The sequence below is a fragment of the Corapipo altera genome, unplaced genomic scaffold (genome assembly GCF_003945725.1).
Source record: "Corapipo altera isolate COAL_440 unplaced genomic scaffold, ASM394572v1 2, whole genome shotgun sequence".
Lineage (NCBI taxonomy): Eukaryota > Metazoa > Chordata > Aves > Passeriformes > Pipridae > Corapipo > Corapipo altera.
The window spans coordinates 12,752,064-12,773,779 of NW_020884890.1; the positions used below are offsets into that span (position 1 = coordinate 12,752,064).

Genomic DNA, 21,716 nt, shown 5'->3' on the forward strand with positions numbered 1-21,716 from the left:
ATTGCCAAATATGCTTGTGATTTACATTTTGACATACTTCTCAGATGAATTTGGTTTACAAAGTTATCCAGATCTCTTTATGTCACTGATGTGTCATTATTTAGTATATTGTTGGAGGTGGCTCGGACGAAGAAGAGAAGTTTCAGCAATGGAAAAAGATATTTCAGGAGACTCTAGCCGAAAACCTCGATGAGGAGAACATTCTGTGACCAAATTTTGGGAAGATTCAATGGACTGAAACAGTTTTCTAAGAGAGTTCCAGTTTTATTAATACATGCTTAAATGTACTGTACCTCTACATTTTTATAAAATCTTATAGCTGTCTTCCCCTCATGTTATATTCCCCTTTTCCTATTGGTTAATTTATACCGCAATGCAGACCTCCCTAATAAGGTTATATCCTTCCCCATTTTCCTTATATAGATGTAATCCCTCCTATGCTTTTCCTATTGAGTTCCCTCCTTTCCCTTCTTTACATGTATTGTTCACACCCCCATTTCTAGAAAGTTCCTCTCTCCCCCTATAGGGGGAGCCATTTTGAATGAACAGACCTACTTCCTTCGTGAACCTGAGTAGGTTGTCACTCCTTTTGGACCGTGACAGCATGTCACTCTTTGTACCACCTGTAAATGTTACTGGTCATGGCTTTAGATTTTCTTATAGATTAAGATACTAACAACTATTCTGTAAAGAGATGGTATGATGATACCATATCTCTGATCTGTGTTCCCACTGATGGTTTGGTTGATGTATATGAACCTGTGAGGGACTGCTAACTTGCTGAAGGAAAGGAATAGAAATTCATAACAGTCTTCCCCAATGGGAGGCACAGCCTGAAAATAAAGAGGGTCAGTTTCAAGAAGGAAAAATTCAAGGTGGCACACTTAGGTAGAAATACCCCTATACAGGAATCTCTAATGGCAAATACTTGGTTTACAGCAGAAAAGACTGTAGTTTTCAATGAATTGCAGGTTCAACAGGAGTTAACTCTCTCTATATGGTGAAAAAAGAAAAAAGTGTTACAGTGGGGAATATAGACAGCTGTTTAGCCTGCAACACAAATTAAATATTCCTCCTGCTCTGGTCAGCACTGAAAGGGCCTCTGCTGCAGCTTTAAGATCAATTTCAGATGCTGCACTTCAAAGCAAATGGAATTGGCTGGAGGGAATCCGGAGGAGAACACCACTGCTGACACATCTCAAACACATGGGTTCCACAGGAGGCCTAAACTAACTGGGTCAGCAAAGTGTACAGAATGAAGGACTGAGCCTTCAGATTTGTTAAAAGTGTCTCTAAAGAGAAAGAGAGCAACTTCCTTGCCATGTCTGCAGGACAAGAAGTGCACAGCTTACATTGCAGCTACTGGGTTTTTTTTTAAATATACCCTAATCAACCCCTTGTGGAGCTGGTAAATGTATCATTGACTCTTCCTTGGGATGAGGGTGATTTGGTTAGCCTCTCAAGTTCCTTCTTGTCCTCTTCTGCAAGAGCACAACTATTAACATACAGTTCTATTGTCGATCTATTTTGCCGTAAAACTGAGTTTTGAAATCACAAATGCCTTTAGAAATTGTCATTGGATTGTGGCTCTTTATTTACTACTGATTTTCAAATCCATCAGTACATCTAATGTGTGCTACTTTGACTTGTACTTGTGTTGACTCTACACTGAATGTCATGGCTGGATAAAAATACAGTAAGTTCCTTTGGTTTTGAGGTCACTGTTTTGGGGGATTACCAGTGCACTTTAGAGATATACACTACATTTTTCTTATGCTCTATCATTGACCCTAAGCTTCTGCTGAGCAAGGTATTAATGTATGTTGATGTATGCCTGTATGTCTAAACACCTTGAATAAAATCAGTACTTTCTGAACCACTTTGTATTAGGTCTTTTTTTTTTTTTTAAATGGACTTAATTTTGTATATTTGCAGGGCAAACTACCTGATATGTGGATTTCATGGGACAGAGGCCAAGTTCACTTCTCTTTTACACCTTTGAGTGTGCTTTCTCAAAGTAGCAATTGCATATGACTTGCTCCTGCTACATTATTCTGGGACTTTTGAAATCCTGAGTAGAGTTTTCCATAACTGGAGGCAGCTGGCACAGGAAGATGGGGAAAGTGGGATACCCCAGCTGAAGAAAACACCCCAAGACTCTCACATTTGAGGTAGTTTCTTGGGCTTTCTAGAGCAGCTGCTTCCCAAGGGACTAATTTGATCTGTAATACCTGTCTTGGGAAGTACTGAACCTATATTGCTTTGGCCACATGCACAAGGTGCCAATGTTCACCAAACATGAGCTGGTATCTCTGTTCCTACAATATAATTTGCACACATCCAAGCTGGACCATGGCCTAGAGTTTGCCTCCATACTAGCTATGCTTTACCAGTCATTGTTGCTCCTGAAGTGCAGTGGCATGAAGCATAAGATGGGATGGGGGCATTTTGGGGGCCTCTGTATCATTTTCTTACTTATTTGCTTCCCTGGTGTGTTTGCCAGCTCTTCAGGAGTGAGTTGTTTCAGGCATCTGTTAAATTGGCAGTGACTGACACTTATTGCAGGCACCCAGGGATTCCCTGTCACTCCAGAACTACTGGGACCTGTCTAAAAATCATACTTTTCATATGCACCTTCTCATCCAACCCTTCCTTCAGCTGCTGTTGTCTAATGTGATCAAAGCCTTTACTCATCACATACTCCCTCTCCACTTTGTCGCTAGTGAGGTCTGATGAATCTCCATCGTTATTATTCTGAGCCTGTAGGTCGCCCAGACAGAACACAGTGCCCACACAATGGTAACAACTGAATTATAACAACTTCTTTGCTTCCTTTGCAACACAGATACAATATTTATGACACTGTTAGTGCACAGTGCTGTCAAGATTTTTCAAATGAGAGTAACTCACCTGTCCCTGTCACACATGCGTATCCTCCATGTTTCAGAAGTGTCAAGAGAATTCTTATCAGTTTTTCTCTCTTAATAGTCTTCTGCCATGAAGCCCAAGTCAAAAATGGCAGGCTGTAGCACAGGCAATTCTGATGGATCTTTCTGTGGAGACAGCCAGGATAAAACTTTTGACTGTGTTGCTTAAGCAAGCGACTTAGCCTTCAGGCCATGGGGATGTATAAACACTTTTTTCCTTTATCTTCTGATTTTAAGCAGAATTTAAACTCCCAAGTATCATCACAGATTTGTTCCATAAGCTTACAGGGCATCTGATACTTAACAAAACCAATATATAATGCAAAATTCACTCTTCTGCATCAGAGGGACCAAATTATATTGGGAGCTTTATGCCAGCTTGGATGCCAGTTTTCTCCGTAGGGTCAGTCATGGAGCTGGCATCAACACTGCAGTTTTGTGCTCTGGCTACAGTAGCAGAAATATGACTGATAGTGGGTGATCTGGACAATATTTGTACTCTGAAGGGATGGGAAAACATATGCATTTAGAATGAATGAATATAGCACCTCAACTTTAAGCTCCCGCCTCTTTTGAAATAGGACATAGACTTTGCTAATGCATAAAACCCTGTACAGTTGCAAACACATGTGCAAGTTTCTCCTATGGCCAGTGAAGATTAGCCAGTAAAAAGATTTTATTTTGATAGTGTTCCTTAAACTGCTTCAGAGAGCATATTAATTCCTAGTAGTGAAAGCATCACATGTGGGACACAATGAATGCACTGAAGCCAGTCCCTTTGGGGTCCCTTTGTAGTTAGATGAGATTTGATTAACGTAAGTGATGGAGCCTCCACTGTGACTCACCTCAGCCCAAAGTAACAAATAAAACAGAGCACAGGATTTAGAGTTCAGAAGAGCCTTGCTCTCCAGCAACTAGGAAGGAACGAAAATCACATGGTTACACCTACACTGCTGTTATTGAAATTAGGGGAGGTGCACATTTGCTTCTCCTTAGCCCTGGACTCACGTAGTAAACCCTGCCAATGATTGATGAACTTGTTTGCTGCTCTTCTTCTGGCATGATGGTCCCACTTTAGAGCCTGCAGAGCACTCCTGTCAAGCCAAATAATTGCTCTGGTGATGGGATTGCCATTCTGTGATACTTCTTGCTATTCACTTAGCTACCATCATACCTGATTTTAAAGAGAATCAGCTGATTTTGCTTGGAGTTGAATAAGAGACCATGGTCATGAACTGTTCTGCAGCAATACAGCTGGAGCTGGACCCCACATTCTGCCTGGCTGAGGTGGTAAGGACTTGTATCTACAGCCAGAGACTCTCACAGTAACTTTGCAAAAAACACACTTGACTATTTCCTGCCATCATTGCTTTTCCAGCAGAAGTTTCGGTGACCAGTGACCTGCTCTTACGTTGTTTAGTTACTTCTGGATTGCTCTTCTTTAGCCTTTTGCTGTGGGTTCATATACAGCCCTAGGACAGAGCCAGGAGAAAACTGGAGAGGAAGGGGAACCAACTTACAACTAGCCTTCCTCATAATTTCTCATAAGAACTTGCTTTTATTTTTCCTCTTGAAAAGCTGGTTATTAAATTTCTCTCATGTCTTTGTACTGACCTGGTCAACAACTGAGCTCTGTTATGGTCACTAAAAAAATCTGGTCTGAGAGACGCCCATGTCAGTATTAAAGGGCCTTTCATGGCACAGCCTTTCAGTACCCTCCCTAGCCTATCTCTTTTAAAATGACAAACTTGCATTTAGGAGAAGGAAATTTACTGTGACTTTTCTGTGCAGATGGTGATAAGTGTGAGTTAGCATTTGTAAGCTTATAAGCACATATGGTTTTGTACATATCAATTAAAGCAGTTGGCTAATCACTCTAATATCATTACTGATTCATCTGTATTCCTTCAAATAGACATTTATGCTCAGCCTGCTGGTTTTCATACGTATGGACTGGATTGTGCAATCATCCCTGTCACCATTTGTAGTTAAAAACATTTCCTTGGCACCACAAGGAGTAAAAGGGTACATTTCAGAACTGTGTGGGCAAGTCGTTTGGCCCATGCCTTATACATAAGGCATGCACATAAAATATTTGTGCGTGTGTGGTTTCTTTTTAAAGGCTCTGCTAGTCATGCCGTGGGTTGAGTGACAACAGCACTATGTCTGTGCACGTGGGACATACATGCAGACTCATGCATGCACTCATCCTGCTGTTTGCAATCCTGCTATGCATGGTCAAGCATCTTGATCCTAACCAGCCTCTCCTCACAGCCCTGACAGGGTTCGCCACTGTACTTCCACTACAGAAGTCCTGACAAAGCTCATCTTTTCACCTCAATCTCTCTGTTCTCCATGTAGATACAATAAATTCCCAAAGAAGAGCCCACATACCGTCTACCACCTCTCTGGATCTCTGTGGCTTCCCTCCAAGCCCACTGCTGCTGCGGTCCGAGCGGGGGAGGGGAATGGGGCCGCGACACGGCACGGATCCCAGACACAAAGGTGGGGTGCAGGTAGAATCTTTAATCCAGCGTGCACACGGGGTTTTTATCCGGAGGGAAAGGGCCAGAACATAGGGTGGATCAGGAGACAGACAGACGGGGGGACAAACCAGGACTGAGCTGTGGGCAAAAAAGGGGGGGGGGGAGCACAGGAGGGACCAGGGGAGGAAAGGGCGAATGGAGGCTGTCTCCTGCCGCAGCTTCTCCAGCCAGTCGGCAGAGAAGACAGAGGTGCAGGGAGGTGAGCAGGCCGGGACATGCCCGGAAGATACAAATTCGGGGGAAACACACAATGTGTGAAGTCCATTCAATCGCTGTACACATTTTTCCATTTCCGGAATCGTTCCCATTACAACTCCTGGTCCTCGACACAATGCTCCTACTTCCTTGGCCATGGTCTCAACGTGATATGCCTCACTTGCCTCCCTGCACATCTCAGGGCTTGTACCACTCCTCATGCTGTTTCAGTTCCTGCTGCTGTCTGGATCAAGCTTCTCCTGTGTCCAGACACAACCCTGAGCAACCCTCAGATCCACAGCATCCAGAGACAGCTCTGAGAGCTGGCAAGCATGGTATGGTTTGGTTGCCCCGTCATTGAAGATTTTATCTGTGCCTTCCCCTGGAGGTAATGGCTCTTCAGCCTCCTTGTGCACTCTTTGAATATGGGATGGATGTACAGTTAGCTACATCCACTGCTGAGGAAGATTGGGGCTGAAGTTTTCATATGTTGGGCAACTCCTTGCAAATGGCAGCTATGATCTTAAATCCATTTTATTGTCAGTAGCAGTTAACAACCATGAGCCTTTGAAAATCATCGGCTCCTTGAGATAGGTATCTTGATGTGTTCCAAAGTATCAGTCTCTGTTTTGGCTTTGGGAAGTGTTTGGGATCCAAAAAACTATGTGAGTTGTAGCTGTTGGAAGGCTTCATGAATTGGATTGTTTTTTTCATTGTTTTTGATGAAATTCCCAGGTACAGAAAACCTGCAGTACTGGAGAACAGTATGACCTGCAAGGCTGCCCATTGACCAGAAAAGGTCCATCCCATCTACCCTGACCTACCCCATATTCTTCTCAGAGCTTGTCATCCTGCCAAAAAAAATGGTGCATGTGCATGCAGGCTGTAAAATGACTGCTCTTGTCAAAGATCTTAAAAAGGAGACATGGGGATTTTTCAAAGCTTTAGCTTCAGACAGCAGGTAATATTCATACTATATAAATACTTTTTGGGTTTTTTTCTTCCTTTCACTTTTCAAAATTTCATGCCCACTTTTATTTGGCTTGCAGGTGAATAATGCATAATATCCCAAGTGAAGTGGTGGATTCCCCAACAGTGGACACTTCAAGATTCAGCAGGACAGGATGCTGCACCATCTTGTCTAGATCATGCCTTTGCCAAGAAAGGTTGGATGAGACAATCCTTGAGATCCCTTCCAACCTGATGTTCTGTGATTCTATAATTACAGGAGTTACAGACAGGAGTTACAGAATATTTTGGGTTGGAAAGGACCCACAAGGGTCATTGAGTCCAACTTTTAAGTGATAATGACACTTCAGACCCAGGAACTGATGCTTTTTAGAGAACACAAGTTTTTTTTGAGGCGGTTTTACCTCTGTCTTCAAATTGTTTTTAAACCTCAACAGTACCTTTAGTCCAGGGGTTTTTTTAAAGAAACTGTTTTTCTTCAAAAATTATTTCTGGTTTTGATGCTGAACAGCTCTCACTATCTAGGAAAAAACCTTTAAATTCTTGTAAGAAAGAAAATTAAAATGGACATAAAATGAATGAGAAGTTTGCTCTTCCAGCTGTGGTCAGAAGGAAAATTTCTATGTTAGCTCCTCACAGGAATTTATTTACAGATTTTTGCAAGCCCCAGTGTTAAAACTGCTATGGAGAGGTTGCGGGATGGTATTTTTAGAACCCTTCCTAAAACCTAGTCCTATGAAGTCCCCATAATCCTGTAGCAGCTGCATAATAGAAACTGCATCTTAGCTATAGCAAAGCAAGGATGAAACAGATAGACCTGCAAATGTCCAGCATGGAGCTCTGCTTTAAGGTGGTTGTGGGTGAATTTGCCTGTAATGTAGCTTTCCTAGAGTGCCACCAGTGTGATGGAACTTGCAGCTCTCCTCATCTCCCTTAGTACTCCGTCCTTAGTTAACTAAGTGCAATCAACTAGATCTTTGTTTACCTAGAGGGACCTGAGTCCTGTTGGTGCCACACATTTCCGGTTCATCCTGATGTTAATTGAAACTGGGGGCACACAGTGCTCTGAAGATTGGGCCCAGTAAAAGTCTGGACCAGGTTCCCATCGGAACATTTGTCATGAAACTGAGACTTGCCCTGGGTACAAACTAGACCTTGATAGCAAAAGAGTGTTTTCCTATGACATTTTTCAAAGAAAGTGAAGGGGAGGTGGGCAAAACTGTTCAGTATAAAATGCTTATGTTTTTGAGAAAAAAATTTGAAATACTTCTGATCTGAGGTAATGGTTAGTGAACAAAGTAGTTTTGATGTGTTGCACTCCCACTTTGGCTCTGTGGGGTGATCATGTCTTCTGAGATGGACCATCATGTCTCCGTGGGGGTGTCATGTGGCACCTATCAAAAGAGGTTTTCTGACTGGTGGCTTCATTTACACAAAGCACAGGAACATGAGAGAACTGGTCTGTGTACAACACTTAAACATAATTTCCGAATCAAAATACCTTAATTGTCATCTAAAAGAATAGTGTACTTGCTCATAAGTTTTTGCAACACTAAATTAAAATCTCTGTGGAAATTAGACAGTGGTAAAATGTTTAATAAAAATTTAATTCCAGCGGTTTTTCATCAGAAAATTGATTTCATTTCATCCCAGAACTAATCTTACTGTCTTGATTAAATGAGGCAGAGAGAATACTTGCTGGCTGCATGCATCTCTCTGGTCTCTCATTTAGCATTGTGTTTTTGGAGGGAGGAGGCTTCTTGCACAACATCTTTCCAGCTTTTGGCCACTCTGGCTACTTTGTGACACAGGGCTGAGGCCAGATGAGAGTGCTTATTTTCTCCAAGATGTCTATGCCCCATACTCTTCACTGGAGTGTTTTGGAGGAGACATGTAAAAATCACAGCGTTGACGACTTTCCAAGGCCACCATCTCCTGGTTTCCTCTCATGTAAGCGTAGCTACGGAAGCGTGGGGTACTTCATCCAAGGTAAATGACTAAGCCTCCTCTCCAACCAGAGAGGGGCACCTCTCGGAGATCTGGTTCACTCATCTGTTTAGGAGGGGTTAGTTGGAAGTGCCTCTCTTCATTGCCAGTAGGGAGAGACTGACATATGGATGGATGATGTCAAATGAGATAAATCATTCCGAAACTGGTCTGAATTTTGAGCCTGTACTTTATTCTCACAGTGGCCCCTCATTCACTTAGAATTCAAGGCTGACTGTATTACCCTGGAGAAGGATGCATTTTAGTAGACAGATGGAAGGGGCCTGAGAAATGCAAACACACTATCATCAGAAATAACTTAGCTTTCCTCACCCCCTTAAAAGTTGCATCATCTTCAATGGGTTAATGCATTAACCACAATTTTGGCATTACTAGATATGAAGAATTTCAATCTCGAATTGGAACGTTTTCTTGACAGAGTAATTTGTACAGAGCACTCACAGAAAAAACCACCTGCTCACTTGAAACTGCATCTCACCTGTGCTTTACTTTACTTTGAGCAAAATTAGTATGCAGAGAAATCCTGCAGTCGAGTAATGGAGAACAAAAGGGTATGTGGCCTCTACTGCAGTTTAATTTTCAAAGGTTCATCTCATACAATTATAAAATAGTTTTTGGCATTCCAGAGGATCCAGTCAGCCCCAAGGCTGCCCCTTGTGATCAGGTTCATTGCAGCAACATTTCTCTGCTGTCATCTCCCATCCAACGCCCATCCCATGGCCCAACAGGACGGGGGCAGGCGAGCAGTGGCTGGAGGCTGGAGAAGCAATTCCCACCTGCCCAGGACTTCTCCTCAACACTGACAGTCCCAGTGGGAAGGACCACTGTCCACCCCCAACCTCCCTGAGGCCAGGCCAGTCTGAGAGGAAATGTGGCTCCCAGTGCTCTGCCCTCTGGCACTGAATTTTCAGCTAAGATTGCCCATGCAGGGCAGCTCTGCCCTCCAAAAATCCAGACTTGCTCTGAAAGAGCCGTGAATTTTCACAAAAAGCCTTCAGAGATATGCTGTATGCTGACCTGATTTCATGGCTAATGTGTATTTCATGTTAGGGTTGCTACACCTCAAGTATCCGCACAAAACCCCTGAGCTTTTTTCTCATGGTTACCAAGGTGTCCACTGAATCCTTCAATAAAGTACATTACGGTGGTGGCTACTGGAAATATTATACCTAAACTTTAGGAGACCGGGTCATTATCATGCTTTGGTTTCACTGATTTCCTCACCCTCCTCACAGGAAAAACAATTTTTTCTGAGCTGAAACCTGTCTCAGAGGATCTCTCATAGACACTAAATTTGATAATATTCACTGCAGACATTTTTGACTTAGAGAAATACAACATAAACCAGGGTTTGACAGGTTTGCATTTCTTGGGGAATGCTTTTATACACTCACAACTCTTCTATCTTAGAAAATTAGTTCTTTTGAAGAATTAGATCATTGATGTACATCTTCTTTTATTAGGGAAAGAACCAAAGATATTAATGATAAAACAATAGTAGTTGGATTATATTTTAATTATATTTTAATTACCTTTATTTTGCTTTAGAAAACAGAATTTTTCTGGAAAAGAAAAGCTGGGTTTGGGTATTTTGCCACATTCAACTAACGAAAAGCACAGTTTCTGGTGACTCTGGACTGCCATAAACCATACTGCTCATGTAAATAATTTGTCTCAAAAGCTGATTTTTCTGACTGATTAAAAATACATATTTTAAATCCTTATCAGAAGAAAGGTCATTCATACAGCAATGTGATTTTACTGGTAGAGATTCCACTTAGTATAATGTCTGATGAAAGAAATTCAATCTAACATTTTGAATGACTTTGGTATCCTGAAGAAATATCATGGCACTATTTCCTTTAGGCGCTGTCATCTTCAGACTCTTTCATATCCCATCTCAGCTACTTCATCTCCCTGTAACAGTAGCCCGTAAGAAATATGCTTGCTTTTCTTCACATTCTTTGTTGGCATTTAAAAAATATATATTGAACTTTAAGAAGTTCTTGCTTCTGTTTATCACTGAATTACAGAATGGTTGGGCTTGGAAGGGACCTCTGTGAATAATGTAGTCCAACCACCCTGCTAAAAACAGATTCACCTAAAGGGGGTTGCACAGGATTGCATCCAGGTAGGTTTTAAATATCTCCATGTTTTGGTCAGCTTTGCTAATAACTCATCCAATTCTCTGTCTCCCCTGCTAAATGTAATGGCCATGTATTTTTTGGTAGAGAGAACACAAAACTGTAAGGAGAACAGGCGTTCAAAGAAAAGAAATTGACTTTCAAGAAAGCCTTGCACTTCTTCTCCATTGCTTGTGGGTTTTGCAGCTTGATATTTTAATAGGTCTCTGTTCTCATTTTTTTCAGTGTTCCAGGTTTACAACAGGTTGTGCCAATAGAACAGATGTTATCTGAGTAGCCTCTCTTCTAATCTTTTCTAGAAATTATATTGTTGCATTCACTGATCAAAACGGATCATCTCCTTTTTCCTGTTTACCAAAGATGGTTTTTTCATAGGCATTGTCCTCACAGGAGCTGCAGTGCTGTCTGCTGAAAGTCTCCAATTTTGCATGAAAACTTTCTGCTTACCAAAAACATCTGTAGTGCCTTTAACAGCTAAATAAATGGACTGTAAAGTCCAAACTGTTTTGACAATATGTACTGATTTGTACTAGCCGAGCATCTCTCTCGCCAGCAGCATACCACAACGGTACCAGACAGCCTCACTACTCTAAGCAGTGGAAAACAGATCACTGCTGCACTGCCCTGAGCCCCTGAAACAGCTCTCCATGGCTTCAGCAGCTGTGAAAGTGGCCTCTCAAGTTGACACTGTCTCCCTTCTTATAGCTACAGTGAAAGAACAGTAATTTTTAGCCCATGGTCAGAGACCCCTATGGGGGTTGTGGTGTACTTCAAGGGGTATGTTAAAGCCAAACAAGAGAACTGTCATTTGCAGTTGACTTACACCTATCTTCTGGGCTTCTGCACCTTCCTGGAAATCATGTAGGGATCTGTGGCAAATAAAATTCACAGATTGAAAATCACTGGAACAACTAGTTGGAAGAGGTCCCCATCTTCCCCTTCCCACCACTACCCTCCCCTCCTCCACCCTCCCCCCTTTTTTTTTTAATGTTTCCAGAATTCTGGTGTATTAGTAACATATTTCGTCCTTTGTGCATGGGTGAAAAGTAAATCCTGGGAACAGGGAAAATGAAATCCACCAAGTCATTTTGGACTCTGTCAAGTGGAAAGAAACAAGCTAGGTACTTTCCAAGGGCTGGCAGTGCTGCCCAGCTGCCCCCTTTGCCAGGATGGGATGTCACTGACTGGAAGGTTTAAGGAACCACTTGCTCAGTTTTATTTTGAGTTTACAAGTTCTTAAATGCCACTGAATGACCAGCAATTTCAGTGTGTCTCCAGAACTGGTCTGTTAAAACCCTTGAGCACCTGAAGGAGTAAACACCAGTGACTCCTGCCCAACACTGCCCACAGCAGTCCTCAGTAAGGTAGCTTCTCCCACATGCCTGTGGAGGTAGCACATTCCCTGAGGAGGGCAGGGAGGGGAACCGCTGCATGCAGATGGAAGGCACTTTTCCGTTTAGACTGTCCAAGGGAAAAGAGCATCAGCCTTCTGATTACCCAGGTGTCTGACCCATCCCCATGCAAGGAATCTGTGGCCCTTCAATTTTGGGAAAGGCTTCCTCCCCAGGCCTTTTTGTGGTTCCTCTCCTGGTTTCCTACACTGTACCCTGGTGCTCAAAGAGCAGGGACACTAATCCAAACTTTATTGATTACCCTTGTAGCCATTTCCTTCAAAATACTCTAAGCACTAAATTGCATATTGCTCCTGCAGATGGGGGACAAGTGGTACTGCTGAAAGTATTGCTGTCGTCACTACTGAATTTGCCCAGAGACTTCCAAGAAAATTTTGTCTGCCTACTCCAAGCTACATTTAGCACAAGCCAGTCATTTGTGACTGTAGCTTATAAATACTCTTAACTACTGGGAAATAAAATACATCTTATCTAAAGGCCAATGTTCATTATTTATTACAGTCATTCATTTCCATTGTCATTACTAAGGGGGCTTTAACGCTAGCTGGGCCATTAGCCCAGCTAAGGGTCCCAGGTTTCCTTGGCATAGTTATCATCTGTTTTATCTGATATGTGGTTCCTGACAGGTAGCTACAGAAAGGGGAAATGGGCATCACAAAAGGAAATTCACACTTATTATTCTGTCCCAGAGTTCATTGTAATGCCCTAGTTAATTTTTTTCCGTTTCCTTCATCAAGTTCCTGGTAGCCAGGTGAGGATCATTAGCTTCTGAAATGAAACATTTTTATTAAGCTGATCTGTGCTGTGCCTTCTGACTCCAGATAGCATTGTCAAATTAGGAAGGCACAATCACTTCTGAGTTTGTGTTTAATAAAACACAACTTTCAGTGCTGCTGGATAAGGCTGACACTACTGCATGAAGGGCGCTTGGAGCCATGCCCCGCTGACTCATGGCTCTGTTTCTTCCCTTCAGAAGGTGGCGTGTGAGACTGAATCACACCACTCATGCTGTGTATATAGAGGGCTGAGCAGGGAGACTGCAGCATGCCAGGCATGTCCTTTATTAATCTGATGGAGTAAAAAAGTGAGTGATAATGAATCATATTCATTCACTGCCTCCAAAACCAGCCCATGAAATTGCTGTGAGTTTAGCTCCTCTTCCCCTCTCTGAAAGTTCAAAAGATAAAGGAAATGCCTTTTGGCATGAATGTAATGGGAAATGGGTCAGCCACAAACTGATGTATGTTCTCCTATGGCTGGACTGGTGTTAGCAGCAACTACCTACTTTACTGCTATCCAGGGGTTCATGAGAGCTCATGGCTTCCTGAGGTCTGCTGATTCGTCTTCCTGTAGGACCGTGTGTAGAACAGGCACAAAGGTGGATCAGGCTAAAAAAAGTCAAATGAAAAGAGAAGAAGACTATTCTCCTTCTATTTAGGCTTGCAAATAACCACTCCAGAAGAAATGTGGGAGTGCACCAGAGCTGGGGTGGAGTGGTTGGGTTGAACTTGAAATGCTTAGAGGTTGTTGCAGCCATGCCTGAAAGGCATAATTCCTTTATTCACTGGTTGTACAGAACCATTTATAGCTGACACCCTGCCATCCATAACTGTCAGCATCTTGAAGTCATTTTATGCAGCAGCAGGGTGCTACGGGGAGTGTAAAATGATGGGGGGCCAGGCCTTCACTTCCAACTATAGTGCACACTTAGGGTTTGTCCAGTTTAGGGATGGCAACCAAGTTAGAATTAGATCATGGTCAGAACACGAGTGGGACCAGACAGCAATGGGCACAAGCTTGAATGCAATAATGAAACATCAAAGTGTTTTCAAGCCCAAGTGTAGACATGACTGGTATCTCCCATCTGTGGAGTTTAGGCTAGTCATTTATCTTTTGCATGCCTTTGAGATCTTTCTTCATCTGCATCCCTGAAACATCTGCACATCTTGAAAAGAGCCCAGACAAAACTTTGCTGGAGTACCTTGCTGAACCCAGGAAATAGGATTCTCGCTGAGGGACTTGATACTTCGTGTATCTCCCAGCAGTGCAATGGGAAGCGTCTTGCTGCAGTCCCTCCAGGGAAAGGCAGAGTGGTGCTTCAGCGAGTAGTGCTGGCATAGCTGCACTGAGCTTGAGTGACCATCACACACCCAGCTTTCACTGCTGGTTATTGGTGGGCACACTCAATTTTACCCATTTTGTCAATACTAGTGCTTCCCAAGTGCTACCATTGTGCCCTCAGAGGTACAGACCACGGAGGCAGGTGTTGTATCTTTGCTGGAGACTTTGCGTTGTTAATGCTATCATGCCCTTGCAGAAGTGAACAAACCATTTATAACTGTCTCCAGAGGGAGTAGAATTAGGGACATGAAATCACAAGAAAGAAAGTGAGTTCATAGACAATACAATCCAATCATTTGCAATCATAAGCAAATATATCCCTTAAGTGATGTCCGACTCCACTCTGAAATCAGACACATTTCTTTGCCATCTGTTCCAGAATCCAGAACCAGTTTAATTAGAAGAGAAAGTCTCTAGCTACTCAATGATCATTTTGTACCTTTACTTAATCATCTTTCCAATTCTCTCCACGGACTGGAATTTCAGGTATCTTGCTGCTGACATTTCCACTCAAAACTTATTTGTGGTGCAATAATGCAGACACAGTTTCTCATCAGCACTTGCAGAAATGGAGACTTGATCAATCCTCACTTGAAAGTCAGGTTCTGAGGTCCTATTCTACAAACTGGCATGTACCAAGGATGGAAGCCTGTTTACTAGCTCTCTGAAATGCCTCTTCCCATTGACATTTGCTTAGTGTCTTTGTCCCCCCCAACTGTTTTTTTTTTTCTCTCTGCAGTGAAAGATTTATGGACTTTGTTTTTATCAAAGAAAAGTCTTCATTTTCAGCATGCTGTCAGGAGAAATTACTTTGAAAAATCTTACTTAGGTAAGCCTTTCAAATGAAAGCAAAATTACATAGCATCACTCCTGCTTCTGAGGTTTATAAAAACAGAAAGAACTTTTTACATAATTTTGTTCATCTTTCTGCTGCTATAGGACTATCTGTTTATTATTATTATCTCCAGGGTCAATTCTATAATTATTCATGGTGATCTTTCTAACATATTCCTCTGGGGTGAAAATCCATAGGCTGTGGTGGACTGCTCTTTCCCTGCACAGAGTAGTTGACAGTTATTATGTTTCCTTTCTAGGTAATGTCCATTGCATACTTTATTCCGCTTTAGTTTTTGTCATTTAAAAACTACCTATTTAACTTCACTAACCTTCCCACAGGCGTCAGTATGTGCTAAGAATAGGCTATCATCACTATATGTAGGATTGGGAAGTAACAAAATTGGCCTGGTTTTACTGGATTTCTCACTGGTTTCATAGATCTTCTTTGAACTCCTCCAACTACTTACCAAAAGCTATTTTTTTCAGAGAATAAGTGATCTTAACTTATTCTCTGAAAAAAATCTCTGAAAAGATCAGTTGCATTAAGAGCATCACTCTGCCTGCGCAATTACGCGTGGTAATTTTCTGTATGGAGAGGGCAAATGAGAGAAAGTGGGGCTATTACTGTGAAAGAGAGAGGGCACATGAGAGAAAGTGGGTCTATTACTGTGAAAGAGAGAAAATATACTGTCTTACAACATGATGTCCCTACTGAAGAAGGCCACTTTGTCTCTAAAATTCATTGTAGGTTAATATGCCCTGAACATTGTCACCGGTTTTCTCTTGGTATTGCTGCCACTTCACAGACTCCTTCTGGTGGGATGTTTTTATTATGCATAGCTGAACCTCACTATGTAATTGCATCCTGCCTCTGACTGTTCCTCTTGATTAGTGAAGAACAAGGATTGGAAAGGACCGTGTGGGTCACTAAGTACAATCCTTAGCAGTTTCAGGAAATTGTGCTATAGACATAAATGTAAAGTGGTGAATGGTTCCAGAACTTGTGCCTTTCCGTATATGTCTTCCAAACAACCTCCAGCTACCTAGCAAGGGAATTTTTAACCCCAAAGACCAATGACTGTTGTATGACTGAGGCCTAGCTATAAAAAATGCAAAACTAGACACTATGGCAAAAGCAGTGCTGGACAACTACTCTGCCCTCCAAAGCAGAGTCTAAAAGTTCCTGGGTGTTCATGGACTGAATGCTCCAAACACAGAGCAGCACAGAGTGCTCACGGTTAAACAGGAGAGACCACAGTTATCAGTGGTTGCTGGTTGTTCCAACCTGTCCATCCAACAGGACTGTGGAGTTGAGAGGGCATTAAAAAAGGGAAGAAAGAAGTGTAACTTGATTAATCCTTCCCAAAACACCCAAGGATGCCAACGGTTCCCTAGAGGTCCTCTGGGACACAGGGTCCTGCGGTATCAACAACCTTAGGGTCACTGCTGCTTGCAAATGGCTTTTCTGGTGCTCATGCTGTGGCCTTGCTGCTGTCTTCAGCAAATAAGGAGATATAGCAATGGGAAAATAAGTGATATTGCTATGAAATCACTGGTTACAATCATGCTTGAAAAATGCTCTTAACTATCTGCGATATAAAAAGCAAGTCTATTGCAAAATATGGATGTGTTTCAGACTTAATGAGCCTTCCCTGTGCAGAAGAGTCTGGGTTGCAGGAACAAGTTTAATACAGGTCAAGTTAGACTTCAGCTTTGGTCTGAGAGCTCCCCAAAGTTTTTAGCTTGGCTAGTGAGAAGGTCAAACACAAAATGTTGTCACTGCTTTGGACCTGGGCTGGTTATTTCCAACACATGCACAAAGCCCTGTCGCTCTTAATGCTGCTGGTATGGGTGAAGGTGAGAAGAGGACTTCTTTGCTGAAAGGTCTTTATTCCTTCCTCATCCCAAAAACTTCTTGGTCATGGTGACTCTGTAAACCTTTCTCTAGTGGGTCCTTGCTTTCTCTGACTCCTTCAGTGACATTTCCTACCCTTCTCATATATCTCTGTCCTCTTCTGGGCTGATAGGATGAGATTTGCTTGGAGGTGATGGACAGCATCACCTCTGCCTGCATAGGATGCTCATGGACCAGGTTGAAAATTACACTATGCATCTGCTCAGCTTTCTCCTGCTCCCTCTATCCACTTCCCCTGCCTTAATGCAGGAATGGGTTCTTGAACCTTCCCGCTTGGCTCTGACAAAGACCCTGGCTGGGTGTTTGCATTTGGCCATATGGAGACCCTTCTGCTCACACCACCAGGTCCTGGTATTGCCTTGCTGGGTGTTTCAAGTGACTCCCACAGTTTAAGCTATTTCAGCTCAGGCAGGAACATTTCAGCCTCTGCAAAACACCCTAACAAAGTGTGACTCTTGCATCCACCAGTTTACCCAGTTGCTGGTAAAACAATAGCTTTGCGGTTCATTTGTACTGCCCTCCTGATAAGAAAAGTTGTTGTGGTTCGACCCCAGCCAGCAGCTAAGTATTACTCCCCATCCCTCAGTAGGGTGGAGTGGAGAGTTGGAAAAAGGTAAAACTTGTGAGTTGAGATAAGAACAGTTTGCTAATGGAAATAAAGTAAAATATAATAATAACAACAACAATAACAACAGTAGTAGTAGTAGTAGTAGTAGTAGTAGTAGTAGTAGTAGTAGTAGTAGTAGTAGTAGTAGTAGTAGTAGTAGTAGCAATAGTAGTAATAATAGTGAGAGAGAGCAATAAACCCCAGGAAAACCAAAGGATGCACAATTGCTCATCACCCGCTGACTGAACCCCAGCCCATCCCGCAGCAGCGATTGTCTCCTCCCAATCAACTTCTCCCAGTTTATATACTGGGCATGATGTTCTATGGTATGAAATATCCCTTTGGCCATTTTGAGTCAGTTGTCTTGGCCTTGCTCCCTCCTGGTTTCTTGTGCATGAGACACTAAAAAGTCCTTGACTTTTGGTAAACATCACTTAGCCATAACCAAAATATCAGTGTATTATCAACATGATTCTCCTACTAATCCAAACCACAGCACTGAACCAGCTACTAGCAAGAAAACTAACTCTATCCCAGTCAAAACCAGGACAAAGGTAAAACTTAGTTTTGTGTATTTGGGGAAACTTCAAGGCAGACCACAAAGTGATGGGTCCCCACACTTCAGAGTGATTGAGTGGGTTGTTTAGCTTCTGCAGTTTCTTTAATAAACACTCCATAGTGTCAGCCAGCAATTTAATGTCAGAGCTTTGTACTCTGACATGCTCATTGCCAATAAAAAGCACTTTTCAGAAAAAATCACTTTGTTAATGTCTTTCTAACTTACTGAGAAGACAAAGCGACTTGTGTCCTGACCTTGTCCTGCACACCTCAAACCTGACCTAAACACAGGAACACAGTGTCTGGGCAAATGAAGAAAAAAAAAGAAAACACTAAGTAATCAGTCTCTCTGTCTTACCTTTACCTCATCCAGCTAAGTGCTCTGAACCTCAGAGGAGGGTCATCTGCCTATGCTCCTTTTCTTAGTTCTGGAGCTTCTGTTCCATCTTGTTACAAAGCCAGGCAGCAAGAGACGGAACAAGATGTGGGGTTTGACTGAGCTTAAGTAATTTGGGAGAAAAATAAACAGGACCTTGGAAAACGAAGACAGTCTATAATGACATAAAACTTTCTGAACATCTGGCAGACCTTCCAAAGTGGGAACCAAATCCTGAGGCATTTGGGGCCAGCTGATGGTGGTTTTTTACTCATGTTCCATGAAGATTAAAACTATTGGAAATAGTTGATTTGTTTACTATTATTTTTAATGAAAATGTTTGTAAACTTGTTTGGTTTAAAAGGTTATTTCATTCGGTTGATTATGTTGTTCTAAGCCTGTGATATCCTAAGGTTTAACAACCACACTGTGTCGTCACAATTTTATATTCATAATGAATTTTTGCATGCTAATAAAATACCAGTGCTTCAGCTTCCAGAAACCTCAAGGCAAATATTTTATTACATCATGAAATTAATTTTTATTGCCCTTCTGTTCTGTGAAGCAGGAACACAAAGCAATATGAAAAAAAATCAACCAAAGTGGCCTTTTCAACAGCTTCACATCCAGAATTTGTTTGTTAATCTCTAAGGAGATATGCTCCTCAGATTGATGATCAAAGCTGAGGGGGTAATGACACATTGTACAGACTGAGGCTATTGAAAAAATGTCCCTGGTAAGGAAGCATTAACCATTATGGGACCTCACAGACCATCTTGCTGACTTGCTCAGAATCACAATGGAGTTTCTGCCTCACAAGCTCGCAGGAGATGTATATGTTAGTGCCTGCTTTTGTGCCTGCTCACAGTGAGAGCTGACCAAATGCTGCACTACTTGTTGGAACAGTGGAGTTGGAGCCCTGCTGTAACATCTGCTGGAGTTTTGTGATCTGACAGCTGCAGTGAAAATGCTGAATTATTTGGTTTAAAAGAACTGCTTGTGGTTTATCCTCCCTGTTTTCAGGAGGACAGGAAATGTCAGCCAGAGAAATACATCCACAGGCATCAAAGCCGTGCTGGCATTTCACAGACGGTGGTCAGGGGATGTTGCAGCTCTTAGGGACATCTAACTGGGTGTGGCATGGACAGACGGCTCAAAAAACCAGCCGGATGCTGCCAGGAGGTGATGTCTGGCGGCTGTGGCAGACCGGGAGCTCCCGCACTCCCAGATGTGGGCATGTGCTGCCAGGTGAACTGGCCATTTGTGTAGCTATATGCTCCTATTTATGTAGCCATTTGCCACAGACTGTGGCTCTATAGGCAGAAGAGAGCATGTGTTTGCAGCATATGAACAATTAGACGTCTCTGCATGCAAATGGGAGCTCTGTGCGTCCTGCACTGCAAACATGGCAATTTGTGTGTGCTCACGTGTGTCCTGTCAATGTTTGTTTAATGCTTCAGTTGCACTCACTTTTTCACTTATGGTTTGTATTTTAATGTGCAGGCACTTGTCAAAGTGTATCCACTTAGCAAACATCTGGCCTTGCTGGTTTTTTAAACGAAACACACATTTTAACAACATCTGACTTCTCAGCCAGTACTGAGAAAATGAATAGATCCAATAACCTTTCCTTTTCTCCCATGCAAGGCTGGCTGGTCCTTCTTCCCTAGAACACCCTCTTCTGTGTGCCCTACCTGGGTCTGGAGGTTGCGGCAGTTGGACCCAGCCAGCACCTTGCTTCACAGAAGAGTGCTAGGTGCTTCATAAAACCTGCAGGAGCCCTGAAGCTCACCCATGGCCTTTGAAATTATGAGCTTCTAAGGTCAATTGATTGAACATGGGAAGCCTGACTCTTCTTCAATAGAAGAAGGTACTTTTATTTGTTCAGCAGACCTTTAAAGGCTCACCTCAAATTAAGAATTTAGTTAAGGATTTAAATTAAGCGAAGATTTAATCAGTACAGTTATGCATTACCAGACAAGTATCAGGGTTGAGGCAATTTGCTTTGTCAGGTTAGTATTTGTACCAGTTAATGGGGAGTAAAGTGGCATTAATGAACAAACACAAGATCCAGTGAAAGTCAATCAGGGAGCCTTCGTTAGACAATCAAAATCTCTCTCTCTTTGCTCAGTGTGACGTAAGACCACCTGGCCTTCAACTCTTTCTTTACAGATTCCTAAAGGATTAAATAACTGAAACTTTCACAGCCTTGTGCTCACCATCATGAGCTTATGTGCCAGAGATGATCCTGATACACTGTCTTCACACACTAAGATAGGGTAAGTGATATAAGAGTAAACTTCTTCATCTCAAGCTGCTGCTATCAGGAGCAGCTCCCAGCTACCCCGAATGGTTCAGCATGCCCATTTCCAGGTCTCTTCTGTTTTTTTTTTTTCTCCAAGCTAGTGGTTTCCTCTCAAAGGACTCTGGAGGAGGACTTGCTGCTTCTCACTCCAGCATCACTGCCCATCTGGGGGGACCAGGTCGTGGGTGCTTACCATATGAATGGTGACATGACTATGGACTTTGAACTCCAACACCAGCACAGCCCAGTTTCAAACTCTTCTTCCTGGGAATGCTCATGTGTGCAGCCTTGAAACACTGCCTTTACAAGGCTGAGTGCTGATAAAAGCCTGTCATATGAATATGCAAGACAGCAAGTACCAAGAGAGGTTGCTGGCCAAATTCATTAAAATCTGTGAGTGACTGCATCTGGGAATGTTTTGGCAGAGCTCATCCAGCTCTCCAACTTATTAATCCTTCCAGCACAATCATTAGATGTGGAGTTAGGGAGGTGCTGATGATTTGTTTTATCACCATTTAACAGTCAGATGAACTTTGCCAATGTTACACTGATCTAAGACCTCATCACATGCAGTTTAAGAGAGCCAGATGAAGAGCTTCTGCTGGAACATGATCTGGCTACCTCCCCTGATGCAGAGAAGACATCTAGGTTTCCCTACTGCTAGAGATGCTCTCCTTTCTCCTCTCCTGTGTTGCTGGAGAGGACCCTGGTAACCAGTCTTCTCACTCAGGAGTCCCTGTCCTGCACCTGCAATTATCTGAGAAGACTCTGGGTCAAAACAAGCATTATCAGCTGGA

General features: G+C 42.6%; 1 long non-coding RNA gene across 1 annotated transcript in view; it reads left to right on the forward strand.

The window, feature by feature from the left end:
• LOC113947913 overlaps positions 1–20,904 on the forward strand; it is a 57,696-nt gene extending 36,792 nt beyond the window's left edge. The window contains exon 3 of the long non-coding RNA XR_003527919.1: positions 20,787–20,904. This is a non-coding gene — a long non-coding RNA (uncharacterized LOC113947913). The remainder of the gene's footprint in view (positions 1–20,786) is intronic.
• The last annotated feature ends 812 nt before the right edge of the window (positions 20,905–21,716 follow it).